The sequence below is a fragment of the Hemiscyllium ocellatum genome, chromosome 1, assembly GCF_020745735.1.
Source record: "Hemiscyllium ocellatum isolate sHemOce1 chromosome 1, sHemOce1.pat.X.cur, whole genome shotgun sequence".
In the NCBI taxonomy this organism is placed as follows: Eukaryota; Metazoa; Chordata; class Chondrichthyes; order Orectolobiformes; family Hemiscylliidae; genus Hemiscyllium; species Hemiscyllium ocellatum.
The window spans coordinates 6,543,330-6,562,442 of record NC_083401.1 but is presented as its reverse complement, the minus strand read 5'-3'; the positions used below and the strand labels follow the sequence as shown (position 1 = coordinate 6,562,442).

General features: G+C 44.7%; 1 long non-coding RNA gene across 3 annotated transcripts in view; it reads left to right on the top strand.

The window, feature by feature from the left end:
• Positions 1-17,444, top strand: part of LOC132817455 (uncharacterized) — a 63,054-nt gene extending 45,610 nt beyond the window's left edge. For all 3 annotated transcript variants that reach the window (XR_009644885.1, XR_009644886.1, XR_009644884.1), the window contains 2 exons: positions 3,738-3,900; positions 17,227-17,444. This is a non-coding gene — a long non-coding RNA (uncharacterized LOC132817455). The remainder of the gene's footprint in view (positions 1-3,737; positions 3,901-17,226) is intronic.
• The last annotated feature ends 1,669 nt before the right edge of the window (positions 17,445-19,113 follow it).

Sequence of the window (19,113 nt, the reverse complement as noted above, 5' to 3'; positions counted from 1 at the left end):
CCTCTTAAGTATACTCCTACTTTCTTTATACTCTTCTAAGGATTCATTCGATCTATCCTGTCTGTACCTGACACATGCTTCCTTCTTTTTCTTAACCAAACCCTCAATTTCTTTAGTCATCCAGCATTCCCTATAAAAACCAGCCTTTCCTTTCACTCTGACAGGAATATACTTTCTCGGATTCTCATTATCTATTTCTGAAAGGATCACATTTTCCAGCTGTCCCTTTACCTGCGAACATCTGCCCCCAATCAGCTTTTGAAAGTTCTTGCCTAATACCATCAAAATTGGCCTTTCTCCAATTTAGAACTTCAACTTTTAGATCTGGCATTAGAGCCAGTCTCAATGCCAGAAACTTGGCAGTTTGTGCTACATTCCCCTGAGAATCCATCATCCCTTATATTTTCCAAAATACCATACCTGTTTGAAATGGCTATATGTACAGAAGACTCCTGCTCTAGCTGCCTACCTCTCTCCCCCTTCCTGGAGTTAACCCATCTATGTGATTGTATCTGAGACTTTTCCCCTTCCTTTAACTACCATGCATTACATGCTACTTGCTTCTTTGCCCACAGTGCCTTTCTTTAATGACCAACACTGTGTCTTTAAGTGTCCCACCTTCTGGCAGTGAAAACACCTTTTCCCAGTGTCCTCCTGAAACCACCAGCGCTGGAATTTTCGGTGTCCCACTCTATTGCAGTGAAAACACCTGAGGCCTTTCCACCCTCTTGGGCTTCTTGAATCGGTGGTAAATTCTGACCAGTGCTCTCTACTCTTGGTTTCATCGTATGGGCTTTGCCCTTCTCCCAACTTGTATCCTTCACAGGACGAAATTCTGGCTGGAAGCTTGCCTTCTGCACCTACATGTACTCATCTGCTAGGTCTGCTGCCCTTCTCGCTTCCTGAACTTCCTGTTCCTCCATGTGAATTCTTCCCATCTCTGGAAGTGAGTTTTTAAACTCCTCCAGCATTAGCTCTGCCTACCACTTTCGTCTGAACTAGCATTACCATAAATCCTTGGACCACTCCATCTGCCTCGTCAATTTTTTCAAATGAAATAAAGAAATCTTCAACATCTTTCTCATCAAAGATGAACTCACAACCCGCTGTCTTTACTCAGCAAGTTGAGAGTTCATGGAATGCCCTGCCAGTAGCAGTGGTGAACTCTCCCTCTTTATGGGCATTTAAGCGGGCATTGGATAAGCATATGGAGGTTATTGGGCTAGTGTAGGTTAGGTAGACTTTGGTTGGCGCAACATCGAGGGCCAAAGGGCCTGTACTGCGCTGTATTCTTCTATGTTCTATGTTCTAAAACGTGGCAGGGTTTTGACATATTTGTATATATCACGACCTTCTCTTTTAATCTCCAGCTTGTTAACTTGACTTTGCTAAGTCACAACTTCTCAAGTTCAAATTCTCTCTCTTTTTGCTCAGCTAAGATCCTTCTCTCTCTTTCATTTTCCTGTCTATTCTCTCTCTCTTTCTCTTTTTCCTCTCTCGCTTCTCTCTTTTTCTCTTTGCTTCTCTCTTTCTTTTCTCCCTTTGTTTATCTTCCACATCCATTTTCCTCAATTGTAATTTCAATTTTTCTTCCTCTACTGCACTTGTCTGTTTCTCTGGCACACCTAAGTAATTTCCTTACAATTTCAGCTTTACTTTTGTCCTTGGTTAAACCCAAATGTAACTTCTTGCTAATTCTAAAATCATGGCCTTTTTCTTTTCTTCTCAATCTTCTTCACAAATTTGAGAATAATCATCAAATCCCAGAACCTCTTTAGCAATTTTAAGAGCTATTTCTCTCACTTTTAATTTAATCAACCACAAGTCACCGAAATTAACCAAATTGTCACACCTATGTTTTATTTAAAGATCAAACGACTAACCTAAAAGTGCTTAAATCTACTGGAATTGTTCCTACCCCAAATCTATTCAAATCAGTCGAAACATGTTCAACTCCCAAATTCAAGCCCTAAACAGTTCCAATCACTGACAAAAGCTCCTAAACCATTCAAATTCTAGGAGGTAAACCCTGCTGCTTAATTGAAACCAGCAGCATATAAAAGATTTACCCCGTGCAGTAATCTGTGAAAATCCGAGAGACCAGGAACTATTTAAAGTAAAAATCAACAACTTTATTTCTTAAAGTACAACAGTAAATAATTAACTAACAACGATTTACAACTCCTTCCTCTAACCTATTTTTTACCTTCCCTTCCATAATACTAGTCCGATATAACCTCTGATTAAGGTTTACCAAAAATTCAAATTTTGAAAACCTGTCAGATATTGAATCTTCTATTATTTCTTCCTTGGTTTTCTTTTCTTCTTCTTAGAGATTTCTGTTTCACTGTTTACTGATCGATAATGTTTTCTTTAAGAGAGCTAAACTCCGGGCAGTCTGCAGATGCTGGTGGCTTGGCAGTTCTCCAGTCCAGGAATTGGACATGAATCCGATTTTGGAACAGCGTTGATATTCCGATAATCCACACAGATTCGTTGAGTCCCGTCCAGTTTGGCAACTAAGACCATCGACGAACTCCACTCGCTCTGGTTTGGTTTGATGATGTCCTGGTCGAGCATGGCCTCCAGCTCCATCTGGACCTGGCTGGCTTTCAAAGGATTAAGCCGATAAGGGTGTTGTTTTATTGGAGCAGTATTCCTTACAACTACTTCAGGCACAATAGCATTAGTCCTCCCCATCTGATTCTTACATATGTCCTTATACTGCAGTTACAAATCTTTCAACTCCGTTTCGTGCTCCTGAGACAGAGAGCTTACTAACCTATCCCACTCCTCAAGGGCTTCTTCATTTTTTAGAATTATTTTGAGGCACACCAAAATCCACATCAGCTGGGTTTGATTCCTCCCTCTGTGGGGCAGTAACTAACTGTTTCTCCAGTTCTTTCTCTCCAGTATAACACGGTTTCAACATGTTCACATGACATACCTTCGTTTTCTATCTGCCATCTTTCTGAGATAGTTCACCTGACTCAACTTTTTCTCAATTTCATAGGGACCACGAAACCTGGTTTTCAAGGGACCTCCTATCCCTGGTAACAGTACGAACAGGACCAGAGGGAGATTTAAGGGTTGCTAATTTAACCCTGAAATGAGGAGGAATTTCTTTTCTCAGATGGTTTGAGAGTTTTTTGATCTCCTTCCCACAGAGAGTTGTGGGAGCAGAGACCTTTGGTACATTTGGAAGGCAGAGATGGATAGATTTGTGACCAGTTGGGAATCTAGGGTTACAGGAAAAGGACAGGGAAATGGATGTGAGAAGTGTCAGATCAGGCATGATCCTGCTGTCAGAAGTCACGTGACACCAGATTATAGTCCAACAGAAATCACAAGCTCTCAGAGCACTACTCCTTCATCAGGTGACGTCTGAAAGCTTGGGATTTGTCCAACCCAATCCAACACCAACACCTCCACATCATGACCCTATTGAATAATGGAGCAGGTTCGAGGAGGAAGCAACCTACTCCTGTTGCTATTTCTGATGGCCCCATCTCCACAAGGACTATGGGGTGGTCACTCTAGCTGATATCACAACTATCACGGACCAACACACATGCAACAGATTGAATTGTGAGTATGATGGTAAGTAAATGATTTCCTCTAGTTTTATCCACCCTCCCACAAAAGACACAGACATACTCTTACAGCAATGTTCTTTCAGGCTCAGCCAACTCAACACTTCAGTTCTGTTAATTGTAATCTGACCCATTATTCCTCAGTTCTAGGAAGTATACCTAAGCCAGCTGTTCTGGGTGTTACGATCATGGCACCAGCTTTAATGGTCCCGGTATTAGCCTATTTCCTCACGAAGGTATTTATGAAGAAAGCCAAGATTGCAAGTGCAAGATCTCGAGCAAGTTAAAGAAATGGTGGCTGTCCAAGGTAAGAATCAACAAGCAAAATGAAGCCTCAGCACTTTCTTTCATCCTCAGTAAAACCTAACACTGAGTTACTAGTGATCAGGTTAGAAATGTGCCTGGAATAGGCTGATAACAAAAGTAGCTGCAAGCATTAGTCAAAGATAAAGGAAGCAGATGGGGTTTAGAAAACTAAAATCTGATAAGGCCCTTGAGGAAAATAAAGGAAGCAGGAATCAATTTAAACAAGCAATAAGAGGGATAAAAGGGGTCATGAAATGTTCTTGGCAAATCGGGCTAAGGAGAATCCCAAGGCATGTTACATATGTATTAGTAGAAAGAGGGTAACAAGGGAAAAGGTAGTTCTATTCAAGGACAAAAGACAAAGTTACAAATCACACAACACCAGGTTATGGTCCAACAGATTTAATTGGAAGCACTAGCTTTCGGAGCGCCGCTCCTTCGTCAGGTGGTTTGGAAGTGGCTATAACCTGATGTTGTGTGATTTGTAACTTTGTACACCCCAGTCCAACACCAGCATCTCCAAATCAGGAGAAAAGACAGGATTTATGTGTGGTGCTGGAGGAATTGGGTGGCTTCTTAATCAGTACTTCACATCGGTATTCACCGAGAAGCAGGACATGGATGATGGTAAGATTATGGGGAGATCTGTTCACTTTCTGGGGCTGTGGATATTAAAATGGAGAAGGAGTTGTGTTGAAAAACATCAATACAGTTAAGTCCCCAGGGCCTGAAGGAATCAATCCCAGGATACTGTAACGGACGTGGGAGGAGGCCTTGACAGAGATTTTTGTGTCCTCTTTCGCCACAGGGGAGGTTCCAAAAGACTGGAGAATAGTCAAGAACAGTCACAGGGATAATCCAAGGAATTATTGGCTGGTGACTCTCACATCGGTAGCAGGGACATTATTGTGAAATAAGAAACAAGAGGGTAGCTAGGGAAAGGGTAGGTTCACTCAAGGACAAAGGATGGAAGTTATATGCAGAGATGGAAAATGACGATGAGATCTTTGACAAAAACTTTACATTGATATACTCACAAGGAAGGCATATTGATATTAAGTTTCTGCATTATTGTCTTGAATTGTGAAGGAATTCCTCTGGAATTCAGCTGTTTTGTCCGTGTTTGACCCAAGGCTGTAATGAGGTCAGGAGCTGAGTGACCCTGGGGGAACCCACACTGGGCGTCACTGAGCAGGTAATTGCTGAGCAGGTAATGTTTGATAGCTCTGTTGATGACAACTTCCATCACTTTACTGATGATGGAGAACAGACCGATGGGACAGTAATTGGCAGGGTTGGATTTGTCCTGCATTTTATGTACAGAACATATCTGGGCAATTTTCCACACTGCAGCACAGATCCCAGTGTTGTAACTGTACTGGAACAGCTGGTGAAAGGAGCAGCAAGTTCTGAAGTACAAGTCTTCAATCCTATCACCAGGATGTTGTTCGAGCCAGTCGCCTTTTCAGTATCAAGTGTCTCCAATTGTTTTTTGATATCAATTGGAGTGAATTGAATTGGCTGAAGATTGGCATCTGTGGTTCTGATGCCAACTGGAGGAGGCACCTCCACATGGCACTTCTGCCTGAAGATTCCTGGAAATACTTCAGCCTTTTGCTCATGATGTGCTATTGTCTATCATTGAGAATGGAAATGTTTGAGGAGCCCTCCCCTCCAACGAGTTGTTTAATTGTCCACAACTGAATGTGGCAGAACTACAGAGCTGGGATCTGATCCATTGGTTATGGGACTGCTCCGTTGTGTCTATTATTTGCTGCTTCTGCTGTTTGCCATGTAAGTAGTTCTGTTGGTGCCTTCACCAGATTGACATCTCATCTTCAGCTGAGCATGATGCTGCTCCTGGAATGCTCTCCTGCACTCTCCATTGAACCAGGGTTGATGCCCTGGCGTGATGGTCATGATTAAGTAGGGGATATGCCAGACCATGAGGTTACAGATTGTGTTGGAGTACAGTTCTGCTGCTGTTGATGGCCCACAGCACCTAATCGATGCCCAGTCTTTAGCTGCTAGATCTTTTTGAAGGCTGTCCTATTTATCATGGGGTGGTAGTGCCACACAATACGATGGAGTTTGTCTCCACAAAGACTCTGCGGTAGTCACTCTTACCACTCCTGTCATGGACAGATACTTCTGCAGCTGGCAGATTGGGAAGGATGAAGTTAAGAATTGCTCAGTATGCTTTTCCCTCTCATTAGTTCCCTCTCCATCTGCTGCAGATGAATCCAGAAGCTATGTCCTTCAGATCGATAGATCATAGAACATTACAGCCCAGTACAGACGCATCCGCCCTCGATGTTGCGCCGACCTATGAAACCAATCTGAAGCCCATCTATCCTACACTATTCCATTTTCATCCATATGTTTATCCAATGACCATTTAAATGCCCTTGAAGTTGACGAGTCTACTACTGTTGCAGGCAGGACATTCCATTCCCCTACTACTTTGAGTCAATAACCTACCTCTGACATCTGTCCTATATCTATCACCCCTCAATTTAAAGCTATGTCCCCTCATACTAGCCAAGGAAAGAGGGCCTCACTGTCCACCCTATCTAACCCTCTGATTATCTTATATGTCTCAATTAAGTCACCGCTCAACCTTCTTCTCTCTAATAAAAACAGCCTCAAGACCCTCAGCCATTCCATATAAGACCTTCCCTCTATACCAGGCAACATCCCAGTAAATCTCCTCTGACCCCTTTCCAAAGTTTCCACGTCCTTCCTATAATGCGGTGACTAGAACTGTACATAATACTCCAAGTGCGGCTGCACCAGAGTTTTGTCCAGCTGTAGCATAACCTCATGGCTCTGAAACTCAATCCTTCTACCAAGAAAAGTGAACACATCGTACTCCTCCTTAGCAACCCTGTCAACCTGGGTGGCAACTTTCAGGGATCTATGTACATAGATATAAAGCTCTGGGGTGGCACGGTGGCTCAGTGGTTGGCACTGCTGCCCCACAGCAACAGGGTCCCAGGTTCAATTCCTCCCTCAGGTGACTGTCTGTGTGGAGCTTGCATGTTCTCACTGTCCCTGCATGGGCTTCCTCCAAGTGCTCTGGTTTCCTCCCACAGACCAAAGGATGCTAAATTGACCATAGTATTGGGTGCATTAGTCAGGGGTAAATATAGGTTAGGGGAATGGGTCTGGGTAGGTTACTCTTTGGAGGGTTGGTGTGGCCTTGTGCCAAAGGGCCTGTTTCTATAGGGAATCTAATCTCTCTGCTCATTTACATGACCAAGAATCTCACCATTAGCCCAGTACTCTGTATTCCTGTTGCTCCTTCCAAAGTGAATCACCTCACACTTTTCCACATTAAACCCCATTTGCCACCTCTCAGTCCAGCTCTACAGCTTATCTATGTCCCTCTGTAACCTACAACATCCTTCAGCACTATTCACACCTCCACTGACCTGAATGTCACCTACAAATTTGCTAACCCATCCTTCTAGGCCCTCATTGAAGTGAATTTATTGTCATGTGCACCAAGGCACAGTGAAAAGCTTTGTCTTGTGAGCAATACAGAGAAAATGAGGACTGCAGATGCCGGAGATCAGAGCTTAAAATGTGTTGCTGGAAAAGCGCAGCAGGTCAGGCAACATTAAAGGAACAAGAGAATCGACGTTTTGGGCATAAGCCCTTCAGCCCTTCTTGTGAGCAATACAGGCAGATCACATCGTTCATTAGCATAGATAAGTAATTAATAGGTAAACAGCGGCAAAAACAAAAACACAGGGACAGGGGAATGTTAAAAGTTTGAGAGTCCATTCAGTATTCTAACAGCAGTAGGGTAGAAACTGTTGTGAAACCGGCTGGTGTGTGTGTTCAGGCTTCTGTACCTTCTCCCCGATGGTAGAGGTTGTAGAAAAACATGGCCAGGGTGGGATGGAGCTTTGAGAATGCTGGCGGCCTTTCCTTGTCAGTGGGCCTGGTAGATGGATTCTACAGATGGGAGGTTGGCCTTTGTGATTGTCTGGGCCAAGTTCACACTCTCTGTAACCGTCTCCGATCTTGAATGGTACAGTTGCCGTACCAGGTAGTGATACAGAATGCTCTCGATGGCACACCTATAAAAGTTGGCAAGGGTATTTGTCGTCATGCCAAATCTCCTCAGCTGCCTGAGGAAGAAGAGATGAAGTTGGCCTTTGTAACCAGTGCATCCACATGAAGAGTCCAAGAAAGCTAGTTGTCGATGACCACTCCCAGGAACTTGACACTCTCCACTCGTTCCACCTCTGTGCTGTTAATGTGTAGGGTGACATGAGTAAAATCCCGCCAAAAGTCAATAATGAGTTCCTTGGTTTTACTGGCATTGAGAGCTCGGTTGTTCTCAGCGCACCATTTTTGCAGGTCTTCCACCTCCCATCTGTAGTCTGTTTCATCGCCATCTGAGATTCGACTGACTATGGTTGTGTCATCAGCAAACTTGTAAATGGCATTAGTCTGGTATTTGGCGACACAGTCATGGGTGTACAGTGAGTACAGTAAGGGGCTGAATATGCACCCCTGGGGGCTCCAGTGTTGAGTGTCAGTGAGGATGAAATATTATCATCCAAGTCATTTGTGAAAACGACAAACAGCAGTGACCCTGAAACAGATCTTTGCGGTTCACCACTGGTAACTGAACCCCAGGATGAACATTTCCCATCAACCTGTCGTCTTTCAGCTAGCCAATTTATGATCTAAACCGCTTAACTGCCCTCAATCCTGTGTCTCCGTATTTTCTGCAATAGCCCAACATGAGGAACCTTTCCAAACCCCTTACTGAAATCCATATACACCACATCAACTGCTTTACCCTCATCCACCTGTTTGGTCACCATCTCACAGAACCTAGTAAGGTTTGTGAGGCATGACCTATCCTTCACAAACCCGTGTTGACAATCCCCAATCAATTTATTCATCTCTAGATGATTATAAATTCTATCTCTTATAACCCTTTCCAACATTTTACCCACAATTAAGTAAGTCTCACTGGTCTATAATTACCAGGATTGTCTCTACTCCCCTTCTTGAACAAGGGAACATCATTTGCTATCCTCCAGTCTTCTGGCACTATTCCTGTTGACTATGACGACATAACGATCAAAACCAAGGCTCTGAAATCTCCTCCATGGCTTCTCAGAGAACCCTCTGATAATTCCCATCCAGCCCAGGGGATTTATCTCTTTTCACATTTTCCAGAATTGCTAACACCTTGTCCTTGTTGAACCTCAATCCCATCTAGCCTAGCCTGGTAGCTTGTAACTCAATATTCTCCTTGACAACATTATCTTTCTCCAGTGTGAATACTGAAAGAAAAATCATTTAGTGCTTCCTCTACCTTCTCTAACACCACACATAACTTCCCGCTTCTATCTGTTTGTCCCAAATCTTTCTCTCCTCATTCTTTTATTCCTGATATTCCTGCAGAAACCTTAAGGTTTTTCTTGATCCTATCCACAAACGACTTCTCATGTCCCCTCCTGGCCTTTCTTAGCTCTCTCGTTAGGTCTTTCCTGGCTAACTTGTAACTCTCAAGTGCCTGCCCATCTCATTCTAACATAGGCCTTCTTCCTCTTGACAAGAGATTCAACTTCTTTAGTAAACCACAGCTCACTCGATTGACAACTTCCTCCCTATCAATGACCCACAGTAGCTGGTCCTGGAATAAGCTCCACATTTCAATTGTGCCCATCCCCTGCAGTTTCCTTTCCCATCCTATACATCCTAAATCTTGCCTAATCGCATCCTAATTGCCTTTCCCCAAGTAATAACTCGTGTCCTGCATTATATACTTAATGCTTTCTATCACTAAAGTAAACTTAACGGAATTGTGGTCACTATCACCAAAGTGCTCACCTCCAAATCTAACATCTGGCTGGGTTCATTCTCGGTACCAAATCCAATGTGGTCTATCTACAGACTGTATCAGGAAGCCCTCCTGCACACATTGGACAAAAACTGACCCAATATTTGGAACGTTGAAAACTCCATACCAACTACTCTGTTATTCTCGCTCCTATCTCAAGTTATCCTTGCTACCCTTTTCTCTACATCTCTAGAACTACTTGGAGGCATATTGAAAAGTCCCAACAGGGTGACCTCTCCTTTCCAGTTTCTAACCCCAGCCCATATTACCTCAGTAGACGAGTCCTCAAACGTCCTTTCTGCCACTGTAATATTGTCCTTGACCAACAGTGCCACACCTCCCCCTGTTTCCCCACCTCCCCTGTTTTTCCTGAAACACCTAAACCCCGGATCCTGCAACAGCCATTCCTGACCCTGCTCTATCCATGTCTCTGAAGTGGCCACAACATCGCAGTCCCAGGTACCAACCCATGCTGTAAGTTCACCCACCTTATTCCAGATGCTCCTGGTGTTGAAGTAGAAATACTTTAAACCACCTTCCTGCTTACTGGTGCACTCTTGCAATCTTGAAACCTCATTCCTGATCTTACTACACTCAACCTCCTGTCTATTCTAATTACAATTTAGGTTCCTATGCCCCTGCTGAATTAGTTTAAACCCAACCCCCATATTGGTATGTCGGTGGTTCAAACTAGTTACTGAACCAACACAGTGCACAGAACTATTTTTTTTCTTTTGAGGAGGAAGATGGGTGAGAGACACTACCTAAGTAATGTTTCGGGTAACTCAACTAGAAAATATATTACTTCACTTAATCAGCAGTCCCGTGTCTGCTCAGTCCCCGTGTCTGCTCAGTCCCCGTGTCTGCTCAGTCCCCTGTCTGCTATCAGTAGGACTGATTATTGTAGGAGTGTTCTCAGTCCTGCTGACAAGCTAATCTTGTTGGTGGGTGTTGAAATCCCCGAGCCAAAGTATATTTTGTGGCATTCCCACTCTTGTTGTTTCCTCCAAGTGGTATTCAACATGGAGGAAGATTGATTCATCAGCTACATGAGGAGACTCCATGGCATATGGAGTCTCTGTTGAAGACTCCCAAGAGCCAATCCCTCTTGAAAGTATACCGGTCTGTCACCACCTTTGCTGGGTCGTCCTGTCAGTGAAATGGTGATGGTTGTGTCTGGGACCTTGTCTTTAAGGTATGATTCTTCAATGATAACTATGTCAGTCTTTTGTTTGACTAGTCTGAGAGACAGCTCCCACGTACTAACCCCCAGATGTCAGTCAGGAGGTCTTTGAGGCACTGACAGGGCTGTTTCGCCATTAACCTTTCCAGTGCCTAGAACAAAGTCGGATGATTTCTCTGGATTCTTTTCTTTGTAGATTTTGTCACTATTGATCCAACTGAGTGCCTTGTCAGGCCAGTTCAGAGGTCAGTTGAGAGTGAGCCACATTGTTCTGGGTCTGGAATCACAGTCAGGCCAGTGAGGATAGCAGATTTCCTCTCTCCTGCAGAAAATCAATCATGATCATTAGAAGCTTACTATTTCCTTTCTTAAAACTGAACTCAAATGCTGAGGTAGACAAGCAGGAGGCCGGAAGAACACAGCAGGCCAGGCAGCTTCGGGAATGGGGAAGTTAACGTATTGGGTGTAACCCTTCTTCAGGACTGGGGGTGGGGGAAAGGTGAGCTGTAGAGAAAAGGATTGTTGGGGTGCATGGTGGTGAAGTGGGGATAGGTGAATACAGGTGGGCAATTCCACAAAACATTCACGTATGTGTATGTGTGTGTAGGTGAGAGAGAGATCGTGACTGTCTTAAAGATGGAGTATGTAATGGTGGACATCGGAGTGGGAGTGTGAAATAACCTACCTCTCTGTCAGGGAGTGTATAATGGTGAGGGAGTGCGGAAATGGTGGGTGTCTGTCTGAGCAAGTGTGTAATAGTGAGGGGTTGTATAACGGTGTGTCTCTGTGTGGGAGTTCAGAACAGTGTGTCTCTGTGAGGGAGTACAGAACGGTGTGTCTCTGTGTAAGGGAGTTGTAGTGGTATGTCTCTCTGTGAGGGAGTGTGTAATGGTGTGTCTGTCTGTGTGAGGGAGTGTATAACGGTGTGTCTGTCTGTGTGAGGGAGTGTTTAACGGTGTGTCTGTCTGTGAGGGCGTGTGTAATGTTGTGTGTCTCTGTGATGAAGTGTGTAATGGTGTATCTGTCTGTGAGGGAGTGTGCAACTGTGTGTCTCTATGTGAGGAGGTATGCAACAGTCTGTCTCTCTGTGAGGGAATGCGTAACGGTGTGTCTTAGTGTGAGGCAGTGTGTAATGGCGTGTCTCTCTGAGGCAGTGTGTAATGGTGTGTCTTAGTGTGAGGGAGTGTGTAATGGTGTGTCTCTGTGTGAGAGGGTGCGTAATGGTGTGTCTTAGTGTGAGGTAGTGTGTAATGGCGTGTCTCTCTGTGAGGCATTGTGTAATGGTGTGTCTCTGTGTGAGGGAGTGTGTAATGGTGTGCCTCTGTGAGGGAGTGTGTAATAGTGAGTCACTCGGTGAGGGAGTGTGTAACAATGTGTCTGTGTGAAGGACTGTGTAATGGTCAGCCACTCGGTGAGGGAGTGGGTACTGGCATTTCTCTCTGTGTCGGAGTGATGTTGTGTCTCTGCGTGAGGGAGTGTGTAATGGTGTGTCTCGGTGTGAGGGAGTGTGTAACGGTGTGTCTCTGTGTGAGAGAGTGCATAATGGTGTGTCTTAGTGTGAGGTAGTGTGTAATGGCGTGTCTCTCTGTGAGGCATTGTGTAATGGTGTGTCTCTGTGTGAGGGAGTGCATAACGGTGTGTCTGTGTGAGGGAGTGTGTAATGGTGAGTCACTCGGTGAGGGAGTGTGTAACAGCATGTCTGTGTAAGGGAGTGTGTAATGGTGTGACTCTCTGTGAGGGAGTGTGTAACGGTGTGTCTCTGTGAGGGAGTGTTTAATGGTGAGTCACTCGGTGAGGAAATGTGTAACGGTGTGTCTGTGTGAGGGAGTGTGTAATGGTGTGTCTCTGTGTGAGGGAGTGTGTAATAGTGAGTCACTCGGTGAGGGAGTGTGTAACAATGTGTCTGTGTGAAGGACTGTGTAATGGTCAGCCACTCGGTGAGGGAGTGGGTACTGGCATTTCTCTCTGTGTCGGAGTGATGTTGTGTCTCTGCGTGAGGGAGTGTGTAATGGTGTGTCTCGGTGTGAGGGAGTGTGTAATGTTGTCTGTCTCTGTGATGAAGTGTGTAACGGTGTGTCTGTGTAAGGGAGTTGTAGTGGTATGTCTCTCTGTGAGGGCTGTTTGTAATGGAGTCTCTCTGTGTGAGGGAGCATGTAACGGTGTGTCTGTCTGTGTGAGGGAGTGTTTAACGGTGTGTCTGTCTGTGTGAGGGAGTGTTTAACGGTGTGTCTGTCTGTGTGAGAGAGTGTTTAACGGTGTGTCTGTCTGTGTGAAGGAGTGTTTAACGGTGTGTCTGTCTGTGTGAGGGAGTGTTTAACGGTGTGTCTGTCTGTGTGAGGGACTGTGTAATGGTGTGTCTCTCTGTGAGGGAGTGTGTAATGTTGTCTGTCTCTGTGAGGGAGTGTTTAACGGTGTGTCTGTGTGAGGGAGTGTGTAATGGTGAGTCACTCGGTGAGGGAGTGGGTACTGGCATTTCTCTCTGTGTCATAGTGTGTGATGTTATGTCTCTGTGTGAGGGAGTGTGTAATTGTCTGTCTCTGTGTGAGGGAGTGTGTAATGGTGTGTCTCCGTGTGAGGGAGTGTGCAACGGCGTGTCTCTCTGCAAGGCCGTGTTTAACGGTGTGTCTCTGTGTGAGGGAGTATGTAACATAGAACATAGAAAAGTACAGCACAGAACAGGCCCTTCGATCCACGATGTTGTGCTGAGATTTAATCCTAATGTAAAATATAGTAACCTAACCTACGCACCCCTTAACTCACTGCTATCCATGTGCATGTCCAGCAGTTGTTTAAATGTCCCTCATGACTCTGCTTCACCACCACAACTTTCTCTTAATATCTTAAAACGTTGACCTCTCATGCCAGTCAGTCCTGGACTGGTGAAATGTCTCTTGCTATTGACTTTATCTATTCCACTCATTATTTTGTACACATCGATCAGGTCTCCTCTCTTCCTCCTTCTCTCTGGAGAGAAATGTCCGAATTTGGTCAATCTCTCTTCATAAGACAAACCCTCCAGCCCAGGCAGCATCCTGGTAAACCTTCTTTGCACCCTCTCCAAAGCCTCTGTATCTTTCCTATAGTAGGGTGACCAGAACTGGACACATTATTCCGAGTGTGGTCTCACCAGGGACTTGTGCAGCCGTAGCAAAATTTCGCGGCTCTGCCATTTCTCAGCCCAGCTCTGCATCCTGTCTGTGTCACGCTGTAGCCTGCAATAGCCCTCGATACTATCAACGACACCTCCAACCTTTGTGTCATTTGCAATTTTACTAACCCACCCCTCAATCTCCTCATCCAAGTAATTTATTAAAAACTACAAAGAGCAGAGGCCCAAGAACAGAGTCCTGTGGGGCCCCACTCAACACTCTCCTCCAGACAGAAGACTTTCCATCTACAACCACTCTCTGCCTTCTGTCAGCCAACCAATTCTGAATCCAGATAGCCAAATCTCCCTGTATCCCATACTTCCTGACTTTATGAATGAGCCTACCATGGGGAACCTTATCAAATGCCTTGCTGAAATCCATATACATCACATCCTCTGCTCGACCATCTGTCTTGACACCTCCTCAAAGAACTCAGTAAGATTCGTGAGGCATGACCTGCCCCTCACAAAGCCATGCTGACTGTCTTTAATCACACGATGCTTTGCCAAATAGTCACAAATCCTATCCCTCAGAATTCTTTCCAAAACTTTGCTGACCACAGATGTAAGACTGACTGGTCTGTAATTGCCAGGGATTTCCCTATTACCCTTCTTGAAAAGAGGAAGAAAATTCACCTCCTTCCAATCCTCCGATACGTCTCCCGTGGAGAGTGAGGAGGCAAAGATCTTCATCAGCGGCTTAGCAACCTCCTTTCTCGCTTCCCGGAGCAGCCTGGGATAAATCTGGTCTGATCCTGGAGACTTATCAATCTTAATGTTTTCCAAAATTTCCAGCACATCAACTTCATCAATCTCAGAGGAACAAATTTGTGAATCACTCACAACAACTGCTCCTTAAACAGTCTCCACGTGTCTGCTGTGCCCTTTCTGTGGAACAATCGCTCCAATCTGTACTTTCCAACTCCTGTCTGATTGTGTCATAATTTTCTTTTCCACAATTAAATTGGTAAATGTTCCTTTCCCTCTCTGAGGCTGTGGTAAATGTGAGGTAATGTGTGGGGTAACTCCAAAGTGTTCTCCCACCGTGAGATCTGACACCTGTCCTGGCTCATTACCAAATCCAAAATGGCCTCTCCCTCATTGGCCTGTCTACATACTGAATAAGGACATCCGCCTGAACACACCTGACAAAACAGTATGTCTCTGTGTGAGGGAGTGTGCGACAGCCTGTCTCTTTGTGAGGGAGTGTATAATGGTGTGTCTCTCTGTGAGGGAGTATGTGACAGTGTGTCTCTCTGCAGGAAGTGTGTAATAGTGTGTCTCTCTGTGTGAGGGAGTATGCTATGGTCTGTCTCTCTATGAGGGGGGGTGTTCTGGCATGTCTCTCTGTGAGGGAGCGACTACTGGTGCGTCTGTCTGTGAGGGAGTGTACAACGGTGTGTCTCTGTGTGGGGGGGATTATGTAATGGTGTGTCTTTGTGTGAGGGAGTGTGTAACATCATGTCTCTCTGTGAGGGAGTATAGAGTGGTGTGTCTCTCTGTAAGGGATTTTGTAACTGTGTGTCTCTGTGAGGCAGTGTGTAACTGTGTGTCTCTCTGTGTATGGGAGTGTGTAATGGCGTGTCTCTGTGAGGGAGTGTGTAACGATATGACTCTGTGAGCAAGTGTGTAATGGTGTGTCTCTCTGTGTGAGGGAATGTGTAATGGCGTGTTTGCTGTGAGGAAGTGTGTAAAGGCATGTCTCTCTGAGGGCGTTTGTAACAGTGTGCCTCTCTGTGGGAGAGAGTGTCATGGTTTTAGATTAGATTCCCTTCAGTGTGGAAACAGGCCCTTCAGCCCAACAAGTCCACACTGACCCTCTGAAGAGTAACTCATTTCCCTCTGACTAATGTACCTAAAGCTATGGGCAATTTAGCATGGCCAATGAACCTAACCTGCACATCTTTGGACTGTGGGAGGAAACCGGAGCACCCGGAGGAAACCCACACAGACATGGGGAGAATGTGCAAACTCCATGAAGACAGTTGCCCGAGGCCGGAATTGAATCTTGGTCCCTGGTTCTTTGAGGTTGCAGTGATAACCACTGAACCACTGTGCCGCCCCTGTGTGTCTCTGTGAAGGAGTGTGTCATGACGTGTCTCTGTGTGCGAAGTAGTGTGTAACACTGTGTCGCAGTGTGAGGGAGTCTGTAATGGTGTCTCTTTGTGAGGTTGTATGTAATGGTGTGTATCCCTGTGTGGGAGTGTGTGTAATGGCGTGTCTCTCTGTGTGGGAGTGTGTGTAATGGCGTGTCTCTCTGTGTGGGAGTGTGTGTAATGGCGTGTCTCTGTGTGATGGAATGTGTAATAGCATGTCTCTGTGTGAGGGAGTGTGCAACTCCCTGTCTCTGTGTGAGGGAGTGTGTAATGGGGTGCCTCTCTGTGACAGTGTGTGTACCGGGATCTTTCGCCATGAATGTGTGTGTAATGGTGTGTCTTTGTATGAGGGATTGTGTAACAGCACGCATCTCTGTGAGAGAGTGTGTAATCATGTGTCCCTCTGTGAATGAGCGTGTAATGGTGTGTCTCTGTGTGAGGGATTGTGTAACAGCACGCATCTCTGTGAGAGAGTGTGTAATCATATGTCCCTCTGTGAATGAGTGTGTAATGGTGTGCCTCTGTGTGAGGGAGTGTGTAATGGTGTGTCTCTGTGTGAGGGAGTGTGTAACGGTGTGTCTCTGTGAGGGAGTGTGTAACGGTGTGTCTCTGTGTGAGGGAGTGTGTAATGGTGTGTCTCTGTGTGAGGGAGTGTGTAACGGTGTGTCTCTGTGAGGGAGTGTGTAATGGCGTGTCTCTGTGTGAGGGAGCGTGTAATGGTGTGTCTCTGTGTGAGGGAGGCATGATGGTGTCTTTGAGGGTTTGTGGGATTGTGTATCTCAGTGTGATCTCCTCATTCATACATTCCAGCATTTTCCTTTTTATAAATGTTCAGCTAATTAGGCATGTACCTGACTGCTCTGTGTTTCCCTCTTTCTTGGAAGATGTCACATTTATTCTTTTCCAGATTATCTTCTCAAAGCAAGGGAGCAGAAAACACTGAAAAGCAAAGGGGGAATCAATTTGGTGATAGCTTCTTATTAATAAAACAAATGACCATTGATTGAAACTATTTCTTCTCTCGACAGCTTCAGAAATCTTCCAGCCAACTGCAGGAGCTTATGAATCCAGACAAATTGTTCTGTGCACCCATGATGCTCAAATGTTGATGTGTATCACCATGTACTGTATTAAAATGCTGTAATCGTGGGAGAAGGGTGCACACCAGATGCATTTCAATGAATAAAATAAGATTTATTCTGAATGACTGCAATTTCCCAATGAATAAATACATCAGAAATACTTATCCTGTTGAGTAGCTATTTTACCCCAAATTGTTTGTTAAAAATGATGATTCAAATTATGAATTTTATTGTGCAGTTATTCAGTTAGTTGTTGCTGAACATGATTTACAATGTTCCAACTAATTCCATCTGTACTCGATGGAGTTTTGAAAGATATGGAGGATCTCATTAAAACTTACAGAATACTGAGAGGCCTGATTCAACTGGATATGGAGATAATATTTTCACTAATAGGAGATACCAGGACCTCGGGTCACAGTCTCAGAGTGAATGGATGACCCTTTGAATTGAGGTAAGGAGTAATTTCTTAAGCCAGAGGGTGGTTAATCTGTGGAACTCATTTCTGCAGAAGGCAAGTCATTGAGTGTCTTAAAGATGGAGACAGATAGGCTATTGATTAATGAGGGAATTGAGGGTTACAAGGAGAAGAGTCAAGAGTGTGGTGCTGGAAAAGCACAGCAGGTCAGGCAGCATCCGAGGAGCAGGAAAACCGACGTTTCAGGCAAAAGCCCTTCATCAGGAATCAGGCCTCATTCCAGAAATGGGCACTTGCCTGAAACGTCAATTCTCTTGCTCCTCGGATGCTGCCTGACCTGTTGTGCTTTTCCAGCACTCCAGTATCTGCAGTCCTCATTTTTCACCCGGTAACTGAGAGAAGGCTGGAGAATGAGGTTGAGAAACATATTGACCATGATTGAAAGACAGATCAAATGCTTGGAGTCATAAAGTCATAGAGCACAAAAACAGACCCTTCACAGCAACTAGTCCATCTCAACCATAATCCCAGACTGAACTGAACACACCTGCCTGCACTTGGCCCATATCGCTTTAAACATTTATTTATTTACTTACCAAAATGTCTTTTAAACGTTGTAACTATACCCCATCCACCACGTCCTCCAGAAGTTCATTCCACACACAAACTACACGGTGTAAAAAAAAGTTGTCACACATGTCTTTTGAAAATCTTTCTTCTCTTACCTTAAAGGTATGCTGTTAGTTTTGAAATCTGTCATCCCAAGAGACAAGACACCTGCCATTCACTGTATCTAAACCCTTCATGATTTTATAAACTTCCATAACGTCACCTTCCAACCTCCTACGATGGGCCTAATAGCCCCAATATCCATAGTCTTCATGATTCATATTGATTTTTCATTTAGAATCACAGGCCCTTCAGCCTTCATGTCTGTACTGCCTCCTGAAAGAGCTACCCACCTTGTCCCATTCTCCAGTCTTACTTCCATAGCCCTGTAAATCCATTTCAAATATACATCCAACTCTCTTTTGAAACCTCCTATGGAATCTGCCTCCACCGCTCTCCCAGGCAGTTCATTCCAAATCCTAACAACCTTCTGACTAAAATCCAAATGTGCAACACCCAAAACACCACCCTCACCCAATGCTTGTGTACTGTGTCAAAGATCTCAATTAGATTTGTCAGATATGACCCACCCCTGACAAAATGGCATTTTGACTTTCTGGAATTAACCTATTTTTCTTTCAGTGTATATTTATCTTAACTCATAATACGGACACCATCTGGTTTCCCATTACTGATGTCAAACTGACAGAGCCGTAGTTTCCTGGGTTATCCTTTGCCTCGTTTTAAAACACATTTGTGTCACAGTTGCAATGTGTTACACTTCCCTGGGACTAATCCTGTTTTCA